Source organism: Vigna unguiculata, chromosome 5 (genome assembly GCF_037176805.1).
Source record: "Vigna unguiculata cultivar grain cowpea cultivar isolate G323 ecotype 2 chromosome 5, ASM3717680v1, whole genome shotgun sequence".
In the NCBI taxonomy this organism is placed as follows: domain Eukaryota; kingdom Viridiplantae; phylum Streptophyta; class Magnoliopsida; order Fabales; family Fabaceae; genus Vigna; species Vigna unguiculata.
In genome coordinates, this window is record NC_140796.1 from 20,777,315 (window position 1) to 20,801,972 (window position 24,658).

General features: G+C 35.4%; 1 long non-coding RNA gene across 1 annotated transcript; it reads right to left on the reverse strand.

Moving 5' to 3' along the window:
• Positions 1 to 20,516: 20,516 nt before the first annotated feature.
• LOC114185457 (uncharacterized) lies at positions 20,517 to 23,271 on the reverse strand. Its single transcript, XR_003604797.2, has 2 exons — positions 22,650 to 23,271; positions 20,517 to 20,861 (listed from the first exon to the last, which is right to left on the reverse strand). It is a non-coding gene; the product is annotated as an uncharacterized LOC114185457 (long non-coding RNA).
• Positions 23,272 to 24,658: the final 1,387 nt, after the last annotated feature.

The window sequence follows — 24,658 nt, forward strand, 5'->3', positions numbered from 1 at the left end:
TTGAAATAAAGGGCCTTCCTTAGTTGCACCTTCTAATTATGACAAGACTTATCAACTTTATTGGGAGGTGCCAAAGCTGAATTATTATATTACTCTTCTAAAAGGTAATAGATACTTCAATTGGGATAATATGCCAATTCAGAAATTTACTTTGACCACTGTAAAAGTAGACACATATTTCAAATAATTAGCCTCACTTGCACTTCTAATTATGACAAGACTTGTCAACTTTATTGGGAGGTTCCAAAGCTGATTTATTATATCACTGTTGTAAAAGGTGAAAGATAATCCAATTGGGATAACATGTCCATTCAGAAATTTACTTTGACCACTGTAAAAGCTTACGCATATTTCAAATAATTTGCCTCACTTGCACCTTCTAATTATGACAAGACTTGTCAACTTTATTGGGAGGTGCCAAAGCTGATTTATTATATGACTCTTGTAAAAGGTGAAAGATACTCCAATTGAGATAACATGCCTATTCAAAAATTTACTTTGACCACTGTAAAAGCTGACACATATTTCAAATAAATGGCCTAACTTGGACCTTCTACTTATGACAACACTTGTCAACTTTATTGGGAGGGGCTAAAGCTAATTTATTATATCACTATTGTAAAAGGTGACAGATACTTCAATTGGGATAACGTGCCAATTAAGAAAATTAATTTGACCATTGTAAAAGCTTATGCATATTTGAAATAAATGGCCTCACTTGCACTTTCTAATTATGACAACACTTGTCAACTTTATTGGAAGGTGCCAAGACTGATATTTAATTCAGAAATTTACTCTCACCCTGCAATTGGACAAGACTTGTCAACGCTATTGGGATAATGTGCGAATAAAGATACATAATTTTACCACTTCATAAAGATACATAATTCAGAAATTTACTCTCACCCTACAATTTGGCCGTACATATTAGACCGAAATATTCATCATTATTCCCCATTAATCTACTTTATACTCACCACGTATGGAATGATTCATGCATAGTACATTATGTACATAAAAAATTTAGCCAGGATGACAACATTCACTACTGGGTTATGTGGATAGCGGACCTTTTTGAAATTGTGCTAATATTGATATTGTTCGTAAGTGGGGAGTACATAGGTAGTAAGTGGGGAGTTGTGATGACTATTTTGGTCTTCATAACCAAGTTTTTATATAAAAATCAATTTCATTGTAAACATAATATCCTCACACTAACCTTAACATAGTACAAATTCATTTCCATGACCATGACATCAAATACTAGTAATGTGGCCACGAGGGTTTTTTAGAATTTTCGAGTCACACTATGTTCGAAATTGAGGAGTGGAGAACAATTAAGTGGGAAGTTATATTGGATATTTTGGTCATCAGTACCAGTTTTTGTTTCATATTTTGAGTTATTGAAACTGATAATAAAAAAATTTACAATAACTCCCCATTTAATCCAACACCATCAAAATAAGTTACTATTCAATTTATTCGTCATGGAAATAATTTACTTTTGTTATTCATAACTCAAGATCAAAATGTCCACCATAACTCCCCACTTAATCCATCATTAGTCTCTACCTACCTCATTCATTAGTTATGAGACCTTTTTCCATTATCCACATCCAATTAACATTTAGTAGTCCTGGAAATATTATTGTGCTATCATATGATTACAATGAACATTCTTCTCTTGACTCTCAAGTTTTATATTTTTCATTTTTATACTTTCCATTGAATTACTCCAACTAATGTTCAAAATAATAAGAATAACTCACAACTTAATCCAACAAGACTCGCCACATACCTCATACATACTTTAAGGGACATCTTTTCATTACCACCATCCAAAAAAGCTGCTTTTCAATTTCGTGGTGATGAAAATATTTTTTTTCTATAATATAATGACAACGAACATTTTGTCTTAACACTCAAGTTTCATATTTTACATTAATAAAACTGTGAGCGATGTTCACAATATTAAGAAAAACTTCCCACTTATTCCAGCATTACTCCCCACACACAGAACCCACAATGAAATGAAAGTCCACGAAGGAAAGATTCCAAACATATCACTCAAAAAATTTGATTCTCCCAACCTTGCAATAACTCCTATTAAAAAAAATTAATACTACACAAATTATAAAAAAAAATTAAATTAAATTGACGTTTATATTTTCAAATTGCACAAAAAAAAATTACTACACAATACAAAATATATTTTTAAATCAACAAATTAAAAAAGAAATTTTTTCTTTCTTTCAAATAATACCTAAAATAACTAAAAACACAATACTAAATCTATTTAAAAAAAATATATTTAACCTTTAATACATTTTTAATAAAAAGAAAACAAAAAAATATTAATTCTAATTTATTTAAAAAAACGAAAAAAAAAATCAAAAACCAAGTTCAGAATTTGGGTCCTTGAAGACAGAATTCTGACTTGAAATTGAAAAAAAAAAATTAAAGGTTGGAATTCGGCTCCCGGAGGACCGAATTCCCAATTAAAATAGAAATAGTGCTATGCTTATAAATTTAAGGTACAATGTGCTATGCATGTAATAAAACGAGCAAACCATGCTTTTTTGAAATAAAAAATCGGAAAAGAAACCTATTAAACAAATTCCTCCGAGATTTTCTCTATGTAGTTGATAAAATAAACAATCAATAAATTCATTTGAACTATGAAATATGTCAATTAGATTTATAATATTATTCCAATCATTAAGAAAAATTATAGTTTTCATTGATTTTAGAGATCTAAATCCAATTACTTCTAAAGGTGAATACGTTAATCAATTCAATAACAAATAATGAAATGTTAAACCTCTTATATGGATGTATTGTTTATAATAATCATATTTATGTAGGTGAAAATGACATCTCAAACCTGAATTTTCAAGGCTCAAGGGCACTAGGAACTTACAAATGGATATAAATGTCCTTTGGTTTACAAAATTCAGATCCAACTGGTGAAAGAGTAATGAATTTATTTTTTCTGGATTTAGTTAATATATTTACGTAAGTTTATGTCCTTGATACAATAAGAATATATAGTCCATGAAAGATCATCAATAAGAATATATATATTTCGGGTGTAGTGATCAAATGTCCTCTTCAATAATTTGTCAGTTTATTATACATTGTATTTTTTTTTTCTAGCAAAGGTTTTTTTCGCCCAAATTAGTCGGTTGTACTTGTTAAAGATATTCCGACAGTCAAGTTAGTTCAGTATTGAACAGTCAAGTAGATTAAAATAGTTTTAAATGTGTTTTTAATGTATCAACAACCATACCTTTGATCTCTATTTATAGTATTCTTTCATGGGCTTGGATTAGGGACAACCTAATAATGACTCAATTCCTCCTAATCATGTTTATTGTCTTACTTAATATAATTACTTACTTAATTGGTTAACTTGGTTTAGGCTGATCTCATTGTTCGGTTACCATGGTAATGGTTTTAATGGTCATGTTTGATCCCTTCAGAAAGTGCAGTTCCAACGGTGGAGGTCTTCATCGATCATGTTCTGATCCACTAAACCGTGCAGTTACTATGGGGTTGGTTTAAATGGAACATGTTTAATCACCCTAGAACTTGTGGTTACCATGATAGTTATTTTCATGGATTATGGATTAAATCAACTTAACTGTGTGGTTACCATGTTGGTGATCCACTCCACTCCTCGGTTAACCTCTAACGTGATCGTTCCAATTTTTCTACCTTATTGGTACATATCGTACACAGAGCCACCCAAGCCCAAGTGACTATAGGGTTGTAGATATATGAATAAGTTGGTAGTATCGCTTGGTAAGTTTCCTTGGCCAGACGCTTTTGCTCGATTGTTTTTTCAAAAAGTTATTGTTGGTTTAGAGGGAAATGACGTTTCGTGTTACGAGTTTGTCAATTCTGACATGAGATACAAAGCGTCATGGTTGGGCTTCCTTGCCTATAAATAGGATGGCCCTTGTATGTCATTTTCACATCTTCTATTACTAGATTTGGGCGGTAACTGATTGATGAAGCTCCTTGCATGGTTTTTGGAGACGATAAGCTCTTTTATGCAACGAAAATGGAATGGAAGCAAGGTTGGAGGCCATTGAGCTATGGTATAGTGTGGTGGAGATGAAGTTATAGGAAGGAGAAACTATCCTAGAGAAAGGAGGGTAGAGGAGATCTAAGGAGATTCCTAGCTTGCATGACTCTCAATAAGGCAAATGTGTGGAGTACTCTCAACGTCAAGGCATTTGGTGTGTGTGTGTAGTTCAAGTGTGGTTGAGTTGGTATATGTTCATTGTGATGTTAATGTTGTGTTAAGTTCAGTACCTGTTTCCATTCCTGTGTGTTTCTATGTAGTGTAGTGAATAGTGTCGCGGCGCGCATGAATAGTGTCATTTGTAGTAGTGAATAGTACATGAATAGTGTTCGGATCTGGCATTTAACTTTTGGATTTTTGTTCTGGTAGCTACAGTGCTTGTTTTTACTTGAAATTTTCCCCCCCACTTCTAAGACATTGAACTTGATGGGAAAAATAGCTGGAGCAGTTGGTATGGTCTGAGTTGAGAGTTTCAAAAAAATTTTGGACTGATTTTTAGTCAAACTTCAGAGGACCATAACTTTTGCTCTGGTTATCAGAATCACTATTATTTTATATGCTTTGCCGGTTTGCAAACTCAGATTCTCCAGAAAATGCCATTTTCTACATTTTAGCAATGTTTTTTTTTTCTTCATTTTTTCCACTTTTGAAAAATTGTTAAAAATACTTGTGCTTTGAGTTTTGATATCATTTTTTTTTGTGCTTCTGTTTGACCACTCAAAGGAATATCCTACCAATTTTCAAGTCATTTGGAGTTCGTTTGAGTATACTTGCAGTTATACCCTATGTTATGCCAATATCACTAGAATTAATGTTTTTTGGTGCATGACTAGGGGAAACCCAAGTGAATTACAACCATTTGACCCTGAGATTGATAGGACATTCCACAGAGGACGTAGGCATCTTAGGAATCCATCTTTGCATGCTGAATATTCAGTGACTTTTCCTGACTCTTCTGATTCTCATCACATTCCTGACACTCCTCATTCTTTGCATTCTGAGCATACTGTTTATTCTGAGCATTTTGATTTTCATACTGATAACATGGCTCAACCTCCTCCACCTCATGAGAGAACCATGAGTGAGCTCACTGCACCAGATTTCACTTATGATAGTTTATGCATTCAATACCCTGAGGAGGAAGTTCCATATGTGCTAAAAACTGGTTTAATACACTTGTTGCCAAAGTTTCATGGTCTTGCAGGTGAGGACTCGTGCAAACACTTGAAGTAGTTTCATGTCGTCTGTTCCACCATGAAGCCTACAGATGTACAGGAGGACCATGTATACTTGAAGGCTTTCCCTCATTCTTTGGAGGGTAATGCGAAAGACTAGTTGTACTACCTTGCACCCAGGTCCATCACGAGCTGGGATGACCTGAAGAGATTGTTCCTTGCCAAGTTCTTCCCTGCTTCAAGGACAACACCCATAAGGAAGGAAATTTCTAGCATCAAGCAGCAATCTGGGAGACCCTCTATGAGTACTGGGAGAGGTTCAAGAATCTCTTTTCAAGCTGCCCACACCATCAGATCTCTGAACATCTCCTTCTGCAGTATTTTTATGAAGGTGCCATTTGTAACATAACCCCAGCTGTATCCAGGTAACTAATAGACAACATGGCTTCAAATTCTCAACAATTTGGCACAAGGCGTGATGCCATAGTTGTTAGAGGTGTTCATGATGTAGGGGCAGCCGAGTACACGAAGAAGTTGGAAAGTAAGATTGATGCTCTTACGTCACTAGTCAATCAACTTGCTTCCAATAAGAGAGCTCCAGTTGCAAGAGTTTCTGGCCTTTGTACATCTGTTGATCATTTTATAGACTCTTGCCCAGCATTGCAACAACAGGCTGCTGCTTCTTCTTCTACACCAGTGGATACCCCTCAGGCCTATGCAACAAATATTTTCAAGAACAATAGGCCCCAACATCAACAACAAAACCATGATTTCTCAACAAACAGATATAACCCAAGATGGAGGAATCACCCTAATTTGAGATGAGGAAACCAGGGTAACCAGCAGCAGCCCCAACAATTTCAAAATGTGCAACCACCTCCACAACAAAGAGTTGCACCTGCACCACAAGTTGCTCCTGTTCCACCTGTACCCACACCAGCTCCTGCTGCAGCACCTGCACCTTCTTCTTCTACTTCATTGGAGGAGTTAGTTAGGATGATGACCCTTCAAAATATGCAATTCCAGCAGGAGACTAGGGCCTCAATCTAGAGTTTGACAAATCAAATGGGGCAGATGGCCACTCAGCTAAACCAGACACAGGCTCAAAATTCTGACAAGCTTCCATCACAGACGGTGGAAAATCTGAGGAATGTGAGTGCCATTACATTGAGATCTAGGAAGAACATTGAAGTTCCCACTCCCGAGCCTACACCTCCAAAGGAAGTCGACCTTGCCACACTTCAGAGAAAGCATGATGCTCGTTGGATGCCATTCAGGAAAGTGGAAGTGAACATACCTCTGTTGGATGCCATTAAATAGATTCCCAGATATGCAAAGTTTTTGAAGGAGCTATGCACGCACAAGAGGAGGCTAAAGGGGAACGAAAATATTAGCATGGGGAGAAATGTGTCAGCATTGATAGGTAAATTTGTTCCTCAGATTCTTGAGAAGTGCAAGGACCCAGGTACATTTTGTGTACCTTGCATCATAGGTAACAATAAATTTGAAAATGCTATGCTTGATCTTGGTGCTTCAATAAATGTAATGCCTCTATCTATTTTTAAATTTCTTTCTCTTGGACCCTTGCAACCTACGGGTGTGGTAATTCAGTTGGCAAATAGAAGTGTTGCCCACTTCGCAGGTTTGGTTGATAATGTTTTGGTTTGTGTTGGTGAATTGATCTTTCCTGCTGATTTTTACATTATTGATATGCAAGAGGGATTTTCACATGGTTCTGCACCAATCATTTTAGGCAGACCATTTTTGAAAACTGCACGAACCAAAATTGATGTCCATGCAGGTACTTTGTCGATGGAGTTTGATGATATTGTTGTGCGATTTAACATTTTAGATGCCATGAAACATCCTTCTAAGGATCACTCTATTTTTCATGTTGATATTATTGATGATGCTATTGATGGAATTATTTCTGATTTCCACTCTTTGCATGCATTAAAACATTCATGTGTCTGAGTTATTTGAATTTGCATGCATTGATGTTCTTGATTTTGATTTTGATTATGATGATGCTGAATATGATGTGGATAATGTTGAATCTACTGAGTTTGACTCTCTAGATGTTGTACCTATTGACTTTGATGTTATACAATCAGGTTGCACTAACCATGTTGCAGGAAGTACATATGCATCTGATTGTTATGCTCAGGTACAGGCTGTGGAACCCATTTCTCCTTCCCCTTTGGTTCCTGATATTTAGCCAGCATCTAGTACTCTATAGTTGAAACCCTTGCCAGACAACCTCAAGTATGTCTACTTAAAGGAGGAGGACAAACTGCCTGTCATCATTTCCACCTCCCTCATTGCTGAACAAGAGTAGAGGTTGTTGCATGTTCTCAAAAAGCATAAGAAGGAAATTGGATGGACATTGGTTGACATCCCTAGTATTAGCCCATCAACATTCATGCACAGGATATTGTTGGAAGATGGAGCAAAGCCAGTGAGACAGCCACAGAGGCGACTCAACCCTGTCATCTTGGATGTTGTAAAGAAGGAGGTGACCAAGCTTCTACAAGCTGGGATCATCTACCCCATTTCAGACAGTCAGTGGGTCAGCCCCATCCATGTTGTTCCAAAGAAGACATGCCTCACTGTAGTCAAGAATGAAAATAAGGAGCTGATTCCAACAAGAGTGCAAAACAGTTGGAGAGTTTGCATTGACTATAGAAGGCTAAATCAAGAAACTAGGAAAGACCATTTCCCTCTGCCTTTTATTGATCAGATGCTTGAGCGCTTGGCAGGTAAGTCCCACTATTGCTTCCTTGATGGTTTTTCTGGTTATTTTCAAATTCACATTGCACTTGAGGACCAAGAGAAAACCACATTCACCTGCCCCTTTGGCACTTTTGCCTATAGGAGCATGCCGTTTGGCCTATGCAATGCCCCTAGCACATTCTAGTGGTGAATGCTTAGCATTTTCAGTGATTTTCTTGAAAAATGCATAGAGGTGTTTATGGACGACTTTACTATGTGTGTCACCTTGGCACACAAAGGACAGCTCGTAAGGTGCTAGATTGCGGATTTTATTGGCCCACCATCTTCAAAGATGCGTAGAGGATTTGTAGCACATGTGAGGAATGCCAACGAGCAGGAGGAGCCATTTCTTGGAGACAACAGATGCCTTAACAACCCATGCTATTTTGTGAGGTGTTTGATGTTTGGGGTGTAGATTTCATGGGCCCTTTCCCTATCTCTTTTGGTTTCACTTACATCTTGCTTGTTATTGATTATGTTTCAAAATGGGTGGAAGCCAAAGCCACTAGAACTAATGATGCTCAAGTTGTTATGGACTTTGTTAGGTCTCACATATTTTGCAGGTTTGGAGTTCCTCGAGCTACTGTTAGTGACCAGGGCACCCATTTTTGCAACAGATCCATGGGGGTTTTGCTTCAAAAGTACGGGGTTGTGCACAAACTTTCTACACCATATCACCCCCAAACTAATGGGCAAGCCGAGATCTCAAACAGAGTAATCAAGAGGATCTTGGAGAAGATTGTGCAGCCCAACAGGAAGGATTGGAGCAATAGACTTGAGGACACTCTATGGGCTCATAGGACTGCTTACAAGGCACCTATAGGGATGTCTCCTTATCGGGTTGTCTTTGGTAAGCCATGCCACCTTCCAGTGGAGATAGAGCACCGAGCCTACTAGGATGTCAAGTCATGTAACTTCTCTCTTAATCAAGCTGGAAAGAAAAGGAAGCTGCAGTTGAACGAGTTAGACGAGATCTGTCTGGAGGCATATCAGAACTCTATGTTCTACAAGGAGAAGACCAAGAGATTCCATGATAGCTCCATGTTGTTGGTCAGCAATTTTTACTGTATAACTCCAGACTTAGACTCATGGGGGTAAGTTGCGATCAAAGTGGATTGGTCCTTTTGTTGTCACTAATATTTATCCTTATGGTGCAGTTGAAATCAAAAGTTAGTCCACCAATAAGAGCTTCAAAGTGAATGGGCATCGTCTGAAGCCATTCCTCAACAATCTTTCCTTGGTGGATACTGTTGTGGAGGAGACTTCCCTGCTTGTCCAGGTCTGTCTGTCTGTTGTTGTTTCCTTTTGTTTGTTTCCTTTTTGTTAATTTGTATTAATTAGTGTTATGTTGTTGTTTTCTGTTTGGGACACTCACTTCACTTTTGGAGGATGAATTGTTGGTCATTCTATGGACTGATATCCTTGCTTTCTCTTTGCATGTCAGGTTGCTTTTCTGTGTGACCCTGTGTGAGAATTTGAGCCACTCTCTGTTCTTTGATTGTGTGATATATGCCTCTTGAATTCTTGCACAGTGGACTTGGCTTGACTCTTTCTGATGCTTTTATGATACACATGCGTGTTGGGATATGATTTAGGCAATTTTGTTTTGTGAGCCTATAGCCAGATGAGCCTACCTTGAACTGTTTCTATTGATACCCCTTTTTGAGCCTACATACCATTGCATTGTTCTACAGCTCATTACAAGCCCTTAGCCTAAAAAACCATGATTATTCCTACCTTAGGAAATTTTGGAGCTTTGAAATTGTTTTGGGAATGGGTGCTCAACTAAGTGTGGTCGCGCACAACAAGTGTGGTTGTGCGCACATTTATTATTAGTTCTTGGGATTGCTCATTTGTATACCCAGGTGGGATTTCAAAATTGTTGTTTCTCTCTGCATGTTCTTTGTATAGAAAAACAAAAAGAAAAAGAAAGAGAGAAAACAAAAAGAAAAGCAAAGAAAAGAAATAAAAGGAGTTTGGATTTGAGCATTGTGTGAGAACCGAAGTTGGAAGTGCTGGTGTTTGGGATTACTTTCATGATTGGTTGAGACTTATTCCCTATTGCTCCTCTATTTCTTTGGTTGCTTAGCTACTTATCCATATGTTCCGCACATTGTCCTCAGCCCCATTACAACCTTGAAAAATCCTTCTGATCTTGACCTGCATGTGTTTCTGGTTTGGTTGTTGGTTCTAGAGGCTTGCCAAGTCTGTTTGATGTTTGTTTTTTAGGGGTGCTTTGAGAGTAAACAGTAGCCTTGAGATTTGAGTGATACAATGCATATTTCGTGAGGTTATGTTGCTTTCAATTCTCTCTTTGAGCTAAACTGAACTGAGTACTTGACATGTTTTGAATTGCTTGGATGATGTTCATGGATACCTTGCAGCTTTGAATCCTTCTGTGTTGGATGTGTTTCCATTTGTCTATGTCAAGTCTGTTTGTCTTGTGTCTTTTTGTCTCTCTTGTTATGTTTGTGATGTCCTTGCTTTACTTTAGTCTTTAATTTTGCTCAAGAGTGCATAAGGGTAAGTATGGTCGATTTTGATGAGTCATTATTTTCTTCCATTCCACTAGCCTTTGTGTACCCATTAGACAGTTGATTAGTGCTTAATTGTTCATCTTTAGAGTGTTTTTCATCTGTTGGGCTTTATTGGGCCACTGTTCCGAATTTGGACTAATTTCACATTATTTGGCCTAATTTTTGTTTTTAATTATTTTTAGGTATTTGGGTGAAGAAATTTTAGAGCTTAGACATCAATATTCAGTTGAAGAGAGTCGCCACATCATTTCCAGATCATTTCCATGTCATTTCCACGTCAGCAGAGTGAATAGGCCAACATTTGAGGCTTAGAGTGGCATTTTTGTAATTATGCAGCTCATAATGGCAATTTTGTAAATAATGAGTGGCATAATGAAGTGACCACGAAAATAGGTCTGCATGAAGGTGACCCTTCTTCCACACTCTCTCAAACCTCCATTTTTGTTGTTTTTAAGCTTTTGAAGGTGACCCATGGTGGCACAAGCTAATTTTTCACGTTTTCCATTTGTTTTTCACGTTTTCTGAGTCTTGGACAGCACATTGAACTTGTATTAACGTTTTCTACCGTTTGGGTAACATTTATATTGAAGTATTCTCATTTTTTGTTACTATTTTCGTTGTGGCCCATTTCTTTCCTTGATCATTTTCGATTCCTGCACCAATTTAGGTTTTCTGCATCAATTTGCACTCATTTGGATGGTTGAATCAAAATTTATGTTTAAGCCTTATTCGGATTCCATGAGGAACTAAGTTTATGTGTTGATTCTTTGCAGATAATGGATTGAAACCTTGAGATTAGTGTTTTGTTTGGTGGAGTTATGTTAATCTCTAAATTCTGAATTTGTGTTTGGGTTTAAATGAAGAAACCATTCTATTTTTACTTAAATTGCAGAGTGGAATCATTGTGTGTTCGTGCTTAGTGAACTATAGCAGATTCATCGATGTGTGCTTTGCTTAATTGCACTTGAGTCCGTGTTAATTGGCATTTAGTAGTTAATTCGGGTTCCATGAGAGTTAATATAACCATTTTGAGTTGTAATCCGTGATTGGTGGATGTTCATTTGAAGCAAAGAATCAACGCTGTTTTTACATTGATTTTAGACGTCTGCATCCGTAAATCTGCCAAACCTCCCCCATGTGTTGTATTGTTTTGTTCATCTGGAAATTGAAGCTTTGAATGAAAATATTGGTCGTTGGGAGACAACTTGGTTCACTTTCATATACTGCATTTATTTTGTTTTAATTTGGTGGGGTACGGCCTCTATCAAAAGGCTTAAAGAATTTGTGGTCAAATTCTCTCCAAGAAGGAGAGGATGATGAAGGATTGACCCCAACCAAGGATGAAGGCACATGGTTAAGAAGACTAAGCATGTTTAGAAAGGAAGTTCACTAATCCTTTATCCCTTTCATTTGTGTTTGTTACTTTTGATTCCCTAAGTTGACTTAGTTGAATCAACTTTAGTTGACTTGTTTACCTTTGACTAGGTTTGACTTGTTGACTATAGTTGACTTGACTTAAGCCAACATGCTAATCTGTATTTATTTACTTTGTAGGTTAATTAGGAGTAAGAAAGCAATGCTAGGTGGCACATGGTGATTGGGGAGCATAAATGATGTGGATGAGAGAGTAAAGCAAAGGCATAAAGTATAAAGTAAAAGGCATAAAACAAGTGTACCTATGTACCTTTGGTCTCCTTTGTTTTTAGCACACTTTGGCCACTTTTTGGAGACATGTGAGACACATTCTTTGTCTCCTTTTGTGCTAGAACGAAATTAGCCTTGCACACACCATAGTTGGCTCTTTTGTCTCTCTTTTTTTTAACCTTATTTGACCTAGTTTCTAGAAGCCAGGGTTAGGTTTTTGTAGAGACATCCTTAGGTATCTTTTATTTGCTTAGAGGCCCCTAAACTCTTCTATATAAGGGGTGCTCCCAGACATGTAAAAGGATTGAACATTTTGAAGTAAAAACACTCTTGTGTCTCAACCATTTGTGAGAGTTTCCTCCCTAGGGAGTGAATACTTTTAAGGTTGCCATGGCTTCTAGCCTAGCCTTGTAGTGGCGTGCTTCTCACATTTTTACCATTTCTTTCCTTTTCATTTTATGTTTTCTTTTTCCTTTAATTGTTCTTGGTTTTTTATGATTTATGTGCTTTCCATTTCCTTTTTGTTTGAATCAATCCATCATTTTCTTCTCTTGAGCTTTGTGAAAGGAACTTTCACATCTAGATAGCATGCTATCTTAATGTCCAGTGGGGATTTCACTTAGTTTTCTTAATCAACTCACACCATATTCAATAATCTTAAAAGAAAACCATAGAATCCTTCATCAACTTAAAATAAATTAAGAAAAGAAACCCCTATTTGACACCTGCATTATCACCTGCTCTTGTATAACATACACGTCATGCGATCATCATATACACCACAACTCACAAAATTGAGTGAGCTAACCGCAAACAAAAGTTATTTATATATATATATAGAAGGATTTAACAGAACAAAACAGTACAAATAATATACAACATTACATCAAACCAAAATATTTCGAAGTGGTAATCGCTACCACACTCCAGTTTGTCGTCACCTACCTCCAGCCACTAGAACTCGTTCCCTAGAACGATTTGATTCGAGTCATACTATCGTCGTGGCAAGGACCTCTCTCCCTTGTTCCAAAAGGACTTTTGAGTAAAAACTTCGGCGAATCACTCACCGGTCATTATACTCAGCAACGAACCAGAACTAAGGGCCAAACATCTTTCACATCTCCACTGCCTCGTGCAGGCGAGAGAGTATAACACTCGAATCTATGTTCTACCACTACCTCGCATAGGTGAAAAGGACCCCTTTCCACTACCTCATGCGTGTGAATGGGTCATCCTGGTTTCTTAGGTACAACGTGCCTTTCATGCTCACTCCCATAGCGAAATAAAATAACCATACCACACCTAGGTTCACGTGAAACTAAGAGCTTGCACCAAGATCGTGGTTTCTCATTTATTTTTCTAAGACCAGTTCGAACAACATTCATGGATTTTCACTATGGAGCTAACACATTAAGTTTCATGCCAACAAAGTACAATATCACGTGGTGCTTAAGAATTAAATATTTAAACAAAAAAAACAACCACAAAAACCACCTTCACGTCAATCCCAAAAAGGTCAACCAAGCACACAAAAGAAAAACTTAGGAGGGGTAGGCCGTGAGAGGAAACATGCACTACCTATTAAGAAGATTATGGGCCACCCCAAGTGCAAATGAAAAGGAAAGCCAAACAAGACTACGCTTTTAAACAAAAAAGTAGGATCCACGACTAAAGGAAAAAGTTCCCTGCCTTCACGTATGTGCTGCACCACCGAAACCTTCAAAAAAGAAAAAGAACAATTATATATATATATATATATATATATATATGGGCCCAAGGCCTACTATCACATAATTAGGCATGTGAAAAGAAAAAAGAATGCAAAGTTGCCAAACGTATTCATCTTTAGAAGAAATAATAAAGGATAATGATATAGTGAAATAATGAATTTGACTACTTCTCTTACAACCATAAGTGTTAGGTAAGTGGGTATTTTTTTTAATTGAAAATCTTTTCACGTTGGCAGGGGGTAGAGAGGAAAGAAAAAGGAAAGGGTTTGAACAAAGTGGGTTTCAGAAAGGTTGGACGTCTTGAACTCCTCTCTTCCTCCAAGTCCTTTTCTTCTTCAACTCCTCTTCTTCTTCAATCTCGCGTGAAGCTCTTGAACCCTTGTTGTTGATGTTGACTACATTGTTGTTGTTGAAAGCTTTTTTGTTTCTCTTCAAACCTTTATTGTTGGATCTCACATTGTTGGAACCCGACTCACTTGTTGAAAGTTGTTTTCATCTTCAAACCTCTCTTGTTGAAAGCTTGTTAAACCTTGTTCAAGTTCCAATTCCCTATAAGTTTTGAAATCCATAAACCTAATTTTAATTCTTTTATTTGTTTCCAATTGGGTTTTTTTATTATCCTTTTTTTTGTGTAGTTTCAGTTGTTCGTTGCAAAAGAGTGGTATTGGTTGATCTGTAAGCACTCTATCGTTACGTTTTGCTTGCAATGGTTATTTGTTTGTGTTTGTTAGTGACATGGTCAGTGATGGACACCATGGCAACAGTCAATTAAAAGTCCTCACGTTTTTGACATGTTTAACTATAATTTTTTTTGCATGTGAAATACACATATTCTAGGTTTTCACTTATATGTATGTTTATTAATTGTAAGATGTAATATTGTATTTATATCAGTTTTTGTTTCCTGTTAAATGTAATCAAAACGTATTTAAAGAGTGGCACAATGAACAAATGTTGATGCAGGAAATGTTGTGAATTTCTGAGCAAGATGAAAAAGTGAAAAATACATAACGTAGGTTAACACTTATTTGTCTCTCGGTTCACACTTACGTTTTATACTGCACTTATATATTATTCTCACCTAAATAAAGGACAAATGATTTACCTATTTGATAAGTGTGATAATTACCTATTATTTACACTTGCATAAGGTTTAACAAGCTTTCAACAAGACGGGTTCGAAGATGAAGACAACTTTCAACAAGTTAGTCCGGTTTCAATAATGCGGGATCCAACAATAAAGGTTTGAAGAGAAACAAAAAAGCTTTCAACAACAACAATGTAGTCAACATCAACAACAAGGGTTTAAGAGCTTCACGCGAGATTGAAGAAGAAGAGGAGTTGAAGAAGAAAAGGACTTGAAGAAGGAGAGGATTTCAAGACGTGCAACCTTTTTGAGACCCACTTTGTTCAAACTCTTTCCTTTCTCTTTCCTCTCTGCCTCCTGCCAACATGAAAATGACTTTCAATTAAAAACAAAATACCCACTTACCTGCCACGTATGGTTGTAAGAGAAATAGTCAAATTCTTTATGTCACTATATCATTATCCAATAACAAAACACCATGTCCAACAAGGGTAGACGGGGCAATGATATGGAAATCAAGTGGCAACTCTCTCTTGACTTTAAGATAAATGTCCAAGCTCCAAAATTTGCTCTACATAATACCTAAAAACAATTACAAATAATAATTAGACCAATTAATGCCAAATTACTCAAAATTCGGAATAATGGCCCAATAAAGCCCAATTAGGGAAAACGAACTAACAAAAGACAATTAAGCACTAAACAACTATCAAATGGGTACACAAAGGTTAGTGGAATGGAGGAAAATAATGACTCATCAGTCGTCATTATTATAATAAAATAGACTTTTTAGTCTATTTATTTTGGATCTTTTAAGTTTGTTCATCAAGACTATTAATTTAAATTTTAAGTCTTGTAGATATCTTAAAAATAAAAAAAGCAGCGAATTTAAGTCTGTTGTGGCAATAACAACCTTAAATTTAATGTTTTTATTTAAAAAAATGGCACATAACCAAAACCTATAATACATAAAAAATCTCATAGCTAAATATATATTTCAAATTGTTCATTTTAAAATATAATAAACAGTTATAGAATCAAAAATAAATAAAAAATGTCTAACTTAAAATTGGTAGTCTAAAACAACAATTAACGTTGGTAGGTACTGCAAGTGTTTTTCGTGACACATTTAAAACTTTATTTAAGTTGATATTATAATACACAAATGTATTATTTCCTTACTTTGTCTTTATTCCCTAAGCCTTACTCTGTCTTTTTGTTTTTGTTGAATCCCTACTAATTAGGGTTTCTGCTGTTAGGATCAGTTAGGGTTGTTTTCTTCCTTTCTTGTTAAATACAGTGAAAAACACAAAGAAAATAAGAGAGAATTTCTTATTGTTCTTATGCATCTCTTCTTCTTCCACTCTCATCTTCATCTTTCTTCTTTCTCCATGCTTTCTTCACCCCTCGTGATATGTCTCTGATGTGAGAAGCTAGGGCTGTCATATTTGAAGAGAGAGAATAAACGCTTTTTATGTGGTGTGAGATGATATTAAGGGCTCGTTATGGTATCAAAGCCGGTTCATAGCCTGCTCTATTTCTGTCAGCCTACTCTGCTTTATTGCCCCAATGATCTCCTATCTTTAAGAAAGGTTCTTGCACCATGGAGAATGAAAACAACAACAACAACAAGGAAATTAAGTCAGAAGTTGACAACACTAGTCAACATACACAAAGATTGGATATTGATTAATCCCTTATTCTTACTAGCCCATACTACATACATCCAGGAGAGAACTCAAGATAGGTTCTTGTATCACCAGCTCTGAATGAGACTAATTACAACTCATGGAGCAGAAAAATTAGAAGAGCTCTCATGTCCAAGAATGAACTGAAATTTGGGGATGATAGCATCAAAGTTCCCACCAGAATCCAATCCCTTTATGAAGCTTGGGAAAGAGCCAATGTTAAGATTTTGTCTTGGATTATTAGGACTCATTCTCCTCAAATAGCAAATAGTGTCATCCATTTTGATTCTTCCAAAGATCTTTAGGATGACTTAAAGGAAGATTCACAAAGGGGGATTATTTTCGCATTTCAGATCTTCTTCGGGAAATGCACTCTGTGAAACAAGGTGAAAGGAGTATCACTCAATTCTTCATAGATCTGAAGATTGTTTGGGAAGAATTAGAGTTTTTGAAACTTGTTCCCAAATGTGTTTGTGGTAAGTCTTGTGAATCCAAGATTCGTTTTATTACATTGTTTTTATGTTGTACGACTAGTTTAAAATGTCCAAAAATTGTTTCATTTTGTGTTAACATGCCCAAACTATGTGGGCCAGCCTACGGACCCACAGGCCAAGTGATATGTGGGGCAGCCACTGTTTCCATCAAGCAAGATATGTGCGGGGCAGTCCAATCTGGTCCGCGATATATGGGCCTGATACAGACTGGACCTAAACGGGTCGAGTTAACTCACATTACCATCCCTACTTACGAGAATTTCGTGATTTTGATTTGTAATAAGGAGTTAGGACATGGAAAGAATAAAAGTTTAGTTTTTTATATTTCAATTCTTTAGTATGCTTTTACAATGCTTATGTAAATTATCCTTTAACCTTAATTTGTTTAACAGAAACGAAAATTAAAGAAAAAAAAAATAGAAAGTGAGACATAACTATTAAAAATCATAAAGAAAACAAGATGTAACCTTTTTTTTCCAGAAATTATAATCCGCATAAAAACTACATAATAAATTATATTAATAATATTAAAAAAGGTATTAACTATGAATTATAATAAAATTATAATTAAGATTGTGTTCAACCAAGACTCATATGGTAGGGAACTTAGAAAGTATGTTCAATCAGGTCCCAAAGAACTCTTGGTAGGGAATTGTATTTTAAGGATAAAACACAAATAACACAATGTACATGTTGAAATCCCTCTTTTTATTAATTCAGTGTGTAATTAAAACATTCTGGACATAAACTCTCTTAGGGAAAATAACGAGCCCATGGTATCATCTCACACCACACACAGAAAGCATCCCTTCTGTCTCTTCAGATCTGAGAGTCCTAGAATCCTACATCAGAGGCACATCATGTGGGAGATGTGAGAGTCCTATATCCCACATCCAATCTATCTATGATATTGAACCTATATCCTCCCTAAAGAATGAAATGTCACTATGAAATGTATGATGCAACACATTACTACCATGCCTATACAACCTAGAACTATATGTAGAAGAACCAACAAACAAATAACAACTCATTGTAAAAGAAAAAGATGAAAAACAATTTTCGCAAAGATTTGAAGTGAAATTTCTAAAAAGAAATAAAAGTGAAAGCTTTCTATAGATATCCCAGGAACGGGTGGTGAGTTACTTGGACAAGTTTACAAACCAAGCCTTTCCTAGCCAAATTCCATAGTCTAATTTCATAAAAACTTCTCAATAAAAATTTCAAAACAAAGTTTAAGTGTGCAAAAACACCTGGCAAAGTGTGTGAACAAATTAAAACCTAAAGACAAAAGGAAGGTCAACTAGATATCATGAAGACGTAAAACATAAAAGCACACATGCTTAACACCAAGACATCACATACATACACATAAACTGGACATTGAAAACATAAAAAAAAAAGAAAACATAAACTAGACGAGAATGCCTAAGTGAAGAAACAAGAGGCCTTTGGAACCCCTTAGACCTCACATTACACGATTAAAAACTATTACAAACCAAGCTAGGTTGGGATTGCTCTAAAGTATTTTACCACCTAAGCCAAATGAAGGAATATTGAAAGAAACAATACAACACAAATTGTGATGATATGAAAACAGAAACTGATGAGTGCGTATTTTTGCACTCATTTAATGTTTAATTCTGGGTATTTAATTGAATTTGTGTGCTTAAAGATTGATTTAATTGGGATTTCCTATTATTGGATTTATTGAGCATGAGATACAAAAACATGTTAAAAATAGCTTTTTAGTTGCATAAATGTTCTTTGGATATTTTGAGGTGTGTTAGTGCAGTTGCAACTAAGTTAAGCTCATGGAGGTGTGGAAATAAATTGATTAAAGCTTCATGACACCTTAAAGATAAATCCAAGAATAAGAAATTATCAAAAGCACAAAAATTCAAGCCAAGCATTGCATGAAGATGGCAAGAAAAGCTTGAAAAAGTGAAGTTTGGCTAAACCAAGAAGAGAGGAAAGAAAAATTGGACCTTGCGGTTTTCTTTATCTTTATGATAGAAGATAATTTGAGAAAATATATCTTTAGATATTTTATTTGATATTTTTAAATAATTATCTTACTTAATTATATCATAAAATATTAAAAGATAATAACTACCAAATTTTTTTAAATATGATAAGATCTTCTTGAATCTTTTTAGTTCCACAACAAACATATATATCTTGAAGATATTGGATTATTTAGAAGATAATTTAAGAAGATTGCAAAGGGTTGATTTGAAAAATTAATACAAATACTAATTAGTGATAATTTATCATATATCTTTAATTAATTAATTAATTTAATTATATTAGATATTGATATTATCAACCAAATATATTTGTCAAATAGTCTGTATCTCTCCAAATATTTTTAAATATTTATATTTATCTTTATTTTAAAAAATATTTGAGAGATTTTAGTAACAGAAAAGCCCAGTCCAATTCCTATTTAAAGAGACCAAGAGAGAAGCAGAAAGGACAAGCTCGAGACTTCAGAGTTTAGGAACCCTTAAGGGGGCCTAATTTCGTTTCCTTTTTCTCTCTCTATTCTTCTTTTATTTTTTATTTTACTTTCGCATTCTATGGATTACTAAACTTCTTGGGTTGATTCTATTATAATTTCATTATGGATTCTAAGGTTAGAATGAAATAATTTCTTTGTTCTTTTTATTATTGTTGAGGTTTTAATTCATCTATGTCTTTTATCTTTGCATCGTAAAAAATAATGATTTTAAATCTATATGCATGTTGATCATATGAGTTCAAGGGTTTTTAAATTTAATTGAGACTTTACTTTGATTTTATTTAGAAACTTTCATGTGATTAAATAAGTTTTTACCAATAATTGAGACTTTACTTTGATTAAAGGTATTTACTCTAATGAAAATTAATTGAGACTTTACTTTGATTAATTAAGCTTTTTATTTGGTGAGGAGATAAAAGAATAAACATGATTAAGCGTAGTAAAATTTGATTGAGACTATACTTTAGTTGAATTTACTGTGGATAATCTAAAAGTTCTCACTTTTAATTGAGACTGTTCTTTGGTTAAAAGTGAGAACGCCAACAAATTAAGTAAGACTTTACATTCATTAATTTGTAAATCTACAACAATAATTAATTGAGCAATAATATTTAGATAATCGATGCTAAATCTATTTTGAAAAAACAGTGGAATCAATCTATTTTCTCTGCTATTGTTTTTATCTTTTCTATCTTACTTTATCTTTTTATCTTTATCTCTCATATTTTTATTATTTTATTTGACTAAGTCTTTTGTATAGTTTTATAAGAACTAATTTGTTAAAAATCAATTCCGTGTTCGTTGAGAGACGACTTTGGGTTACTTTACCCTATCTATTTTGTTGACTACTATCTTAGCAATACTGACGTTGCTATAGTTTAGTAGTATTAATTTGATCGCATCAATGACAACATTATCAGAAACAACACAAAAATAAAAGAAATTGGGCCTGGGCTGCAATGCTCTCTCTCGGACCAGCCCCAAAATGATATTCCCACAAATATGTCTTGCACTTTAAGTCCCAACTCACTTCTCAAAAGTCCCTCAGGTAGCCATCTCACTTGTATTCCCTCACAGTAGCCCCATGCACTCCAACTCCACCTTCAAGAGAAGTAATTACCTACAAAGGTGTCCAAAATAGTGGTTTTCCAAAGGAGAAAACAATCAGAAAAACCAAGTCCTTCCACGTGAATAACAAAGCAGAAAATCAAGAAAATCATAAATGGAAGAATTGGACAACATCAATTGATGGATTAGATGACATACTCAAAGAATTAGCAAAGAAGACAAAAGTTAGCAAACAAGGATGACACACAAAGAGAACCTAAGGAATGTGTCGAGAATATGATTAATGGAACCAAAATCAAACAAGACTCAAAAAGCAAGTTGAATCATTCATGACGAATATTGTTGTAGCTGAAATGATGCAACACACACTAATTCAAAATCATCCAAAAAATGTATAGTGTGTTGTGAATTACATTATCCCTTTCTGTTTCAAAAATTCTTTTTCTTTTCCATTTCAGTTGACAAGGCTATACAACTCACCCATTTTTATGTTGGAATTATCTTGCTACAATTCACAACTCAAAGATCAATTTCAATTTCATTCAGCTAGCAAGAAGCACGATCATGTGCAAAGCAAATGAATCAACTCAGAAAATTTGAGAGACAAACAAAGAAATAGATCTTGGCAGTGTAGTACTCAATCAACAAAAGAGATGCATTAGATTTCACACTAATAAAGCAAAATAGAAACTGCAGTGCATGACCTCAAACTGTGCATCGGAATATCATACCATGACATGGTCTTGACTATGAACAAAACTGAAGCAACAAAGCTGAATCAAGAGGATGCAGTTATTCAAAATGATGCAGATAGTATAATAGGGTCACGGTCACAAACTGACTCAGTCAAACATGAATCAAGACTCAACAAGAGTGAAACAAGTTCAAACACTCTTTCAATACTATTAAGAAATTGATGCACCATCACTTTATTTCAATCCAACAATTTCAAAAAACTTTTCATAGTAATGATGAATCAGATTTCAAAGATACAATTGATTAAACACTAAAATGTAGTGAAAAATGTTTGCATAACAGATACACAAGCGGTACTGGAATTAGAAGCACAATACTAAGTTAAGCAAACAGGAATCACTTATGCACAAGTGTAAAACAGATTCAAAATTATTGATTCATCCATCCATAATTTGTAAAACAAAAAATTGAAGCAACTGCACAATGTTGTTGTATCATAAACTGCTCAAGAATAACATCAACCTATGCATCAACTAAACCACTTAATTTCACTTTGATCTGAACCGAGAAATAGATCTACTACTTAGGTGAAATAAATCAAGACTGGTTCAATCAACAACAATTATTGGCCAGACAAAGGTAACTCAAGATCAAAGAAAACATGTGAACAACACTAGAAAAAACAATAATGCATAAACAACCATGAATAAAATAGGAACAACAGCAAGTATGAACTGCAGGAACATTGCTAATGATCTAATAGCAATATATGAACTCATTAACACAGAAATTACACAACTCAGAGTCTAAACTCAATAGGTTACGAAATATAGTAGTACATGAAATAGAAACTACTTCTACAAAATATTGAACATGTAAAAACAACTAGACACAAACTAAGATAAACACGAGATTAACAAAAATTAGAGTTAGGTAAGCAAAAATCAACAAAAATCCAACTAACATGCATTGGTGCAGCAAAACAAAAGCTTAAGACAATTCATCAATTCAGTATTGATTCAAGATAAATTGGAACAAAAATCAGTGAATCAATTTCAGCAAGAAACACAACAACATACATTCAGCACAGATTCAATGGCAAAAAAGCAAACGCAACAGGAATCGAAACAAGACAGAAACAAACATTGGAATAAGAAAATGAGATAAGAAGATTGACAGTTGTCTCTCGACGATCCAAGCTCAAAGTATTTGAATACCACTTGATGAGGTTGGCATCATGCATATTCGTTGGAATCTCGGTCCAATCAACCTCAAATCGACAATCCCTCATTGGAATCGAAGGAAACTCGCAGCAGAAAACCAAATCGTTTGGTGGAACTCCATTTAGTTCCACCAAAAAGCTCTCTCGGGTTCTCAAAGTTTAAAATACCCTATGAGGTGTGAAGCCTCAACTAGAGGTTGATATGGACATTTGAAGAACGAGGATAATTCCTCCCTACTAATCAAAGCTATGTTTTACAAGAAGACGCCATCTAAAGGGTTGGAAGAAAGGAAGGAAGAAACCATTGAAAGTGTAGGGTTGTGACGGTGAACCTAACTACGCTGTAAAATTGGGTAAGCATCGCGTGGCTGAAATTTAGAAGTCCAAAGCACATGTTGCGAAGGCACGTAGATGCAAAAGTGAACACTGGCTTCAGGTATTGATGCCACAGGGCTACTTCACGTGGAGGCCCAATCATGGGTAGAAGGTAAAAGGAATGGCTGCAAGCGTCATTGGGCTGCTAGTGCGTCCTAATCTAAGTAGGTCGAATTACGTTGCCATTTCGGTTGGCCCACTCGTGGGACAAATTTGTAGACATGGGCTGCACAATAAAGCACAAACATTAGATTGAAAATAAAGAATTCAAAAATATATATTTATTTAAGAATAAAGATAAACTAAATGGGTGGCCAAGCTATAAGCCTTGGGGTGGATTCATCAGTGAAGAAGAAAGAAACGACACACACAAAGAAGAAGAGTAAACTTAGGTTAAAGTGAATAGAGAGAAAAAGGTAAAAACAAAAAGAGGGCTTTTGTAATTATTTTGAAACAACACACACCACTCGCTGAGCGAGTGAGTCTGTTCCATGGTTGCATGCCTCTTTTTCAGCAAAAGTCAAGTTTGACCTAATAAATCCTTAACAACATTAAAATTTGTCGCATTCGCTGGATGAGCACCGACACGCGCTTCTTTAACAATGGGTTGCCTCCTAGTTAGCGCTTCTTTAACGTCACTATCTTGACTGGTAACAATTATAAATCATGTAGATGAAAGATAGAAGTGAGGCATTCAACCTCATGCCCCAAATAATGTTTCAATCTTTAACCATTCACCATCCAACTTTTAAGTGGATCTTAAAATGAGGGATCCATCAACTCAACAACACCATAAGGCTTAACAACCTTGAAAGTGAAAGGTCAAGACCACTTGGATTTCAACTTGCAAGGAAATAGTTTGAATCTAGAATTGAAAAGTAACACTTGTTGACCATGTTGAAAATCCTTTTTCAAAAGCTTTCTATCATGATAAAGCTTGACTTTCTCCTTATATCTCTTTGAACTTTCATAACCAGTCAATCTCATCAAGTTCTTGCAACTGTAGTTTCCTTTTATTATTAGACAAAGAGGGATCAAAGTTCAGAAATTACAAGTTCTAATAGGCCTTATGCTCCATTTCTAGTAGAAGATAACATGATTTGCCATAAACTAACGAGAATGCGGATAACCTCAATGGAGTCTTCATGGCAGTCCTATAAGCCCATAGAGCATCATCCAATTTCACTGACCAATCTCTTGTAGATGATGCTAGAGCCTTCTTAAGAATCTTCTTTATCTCCCGATTTAACACTTTAGCTTGGCTATTGGTTTGAGCATGATAAGGAGAGGCTATTTTTGTGCCTAACCTTATAATGTTTCAAAGCCTTGCTAACTAAGCATTACAAAAGTGGGATCCTCTATCAGTTAGGAGGACCCTAGGAACTCCACCCATTTGCTGACATAATCCATTACAACCAAAATGTACTTAAATTGGCTAGTAGGGGTATCTCATTTCTTCTTAAAATGCTTCCGACCCTCTGGCCTTTATCACAACTCCTAGCATAAGCTTGAACATCTTTGAACAAAGTAGGCTAGTAGAAACTGGATTGGAGAAC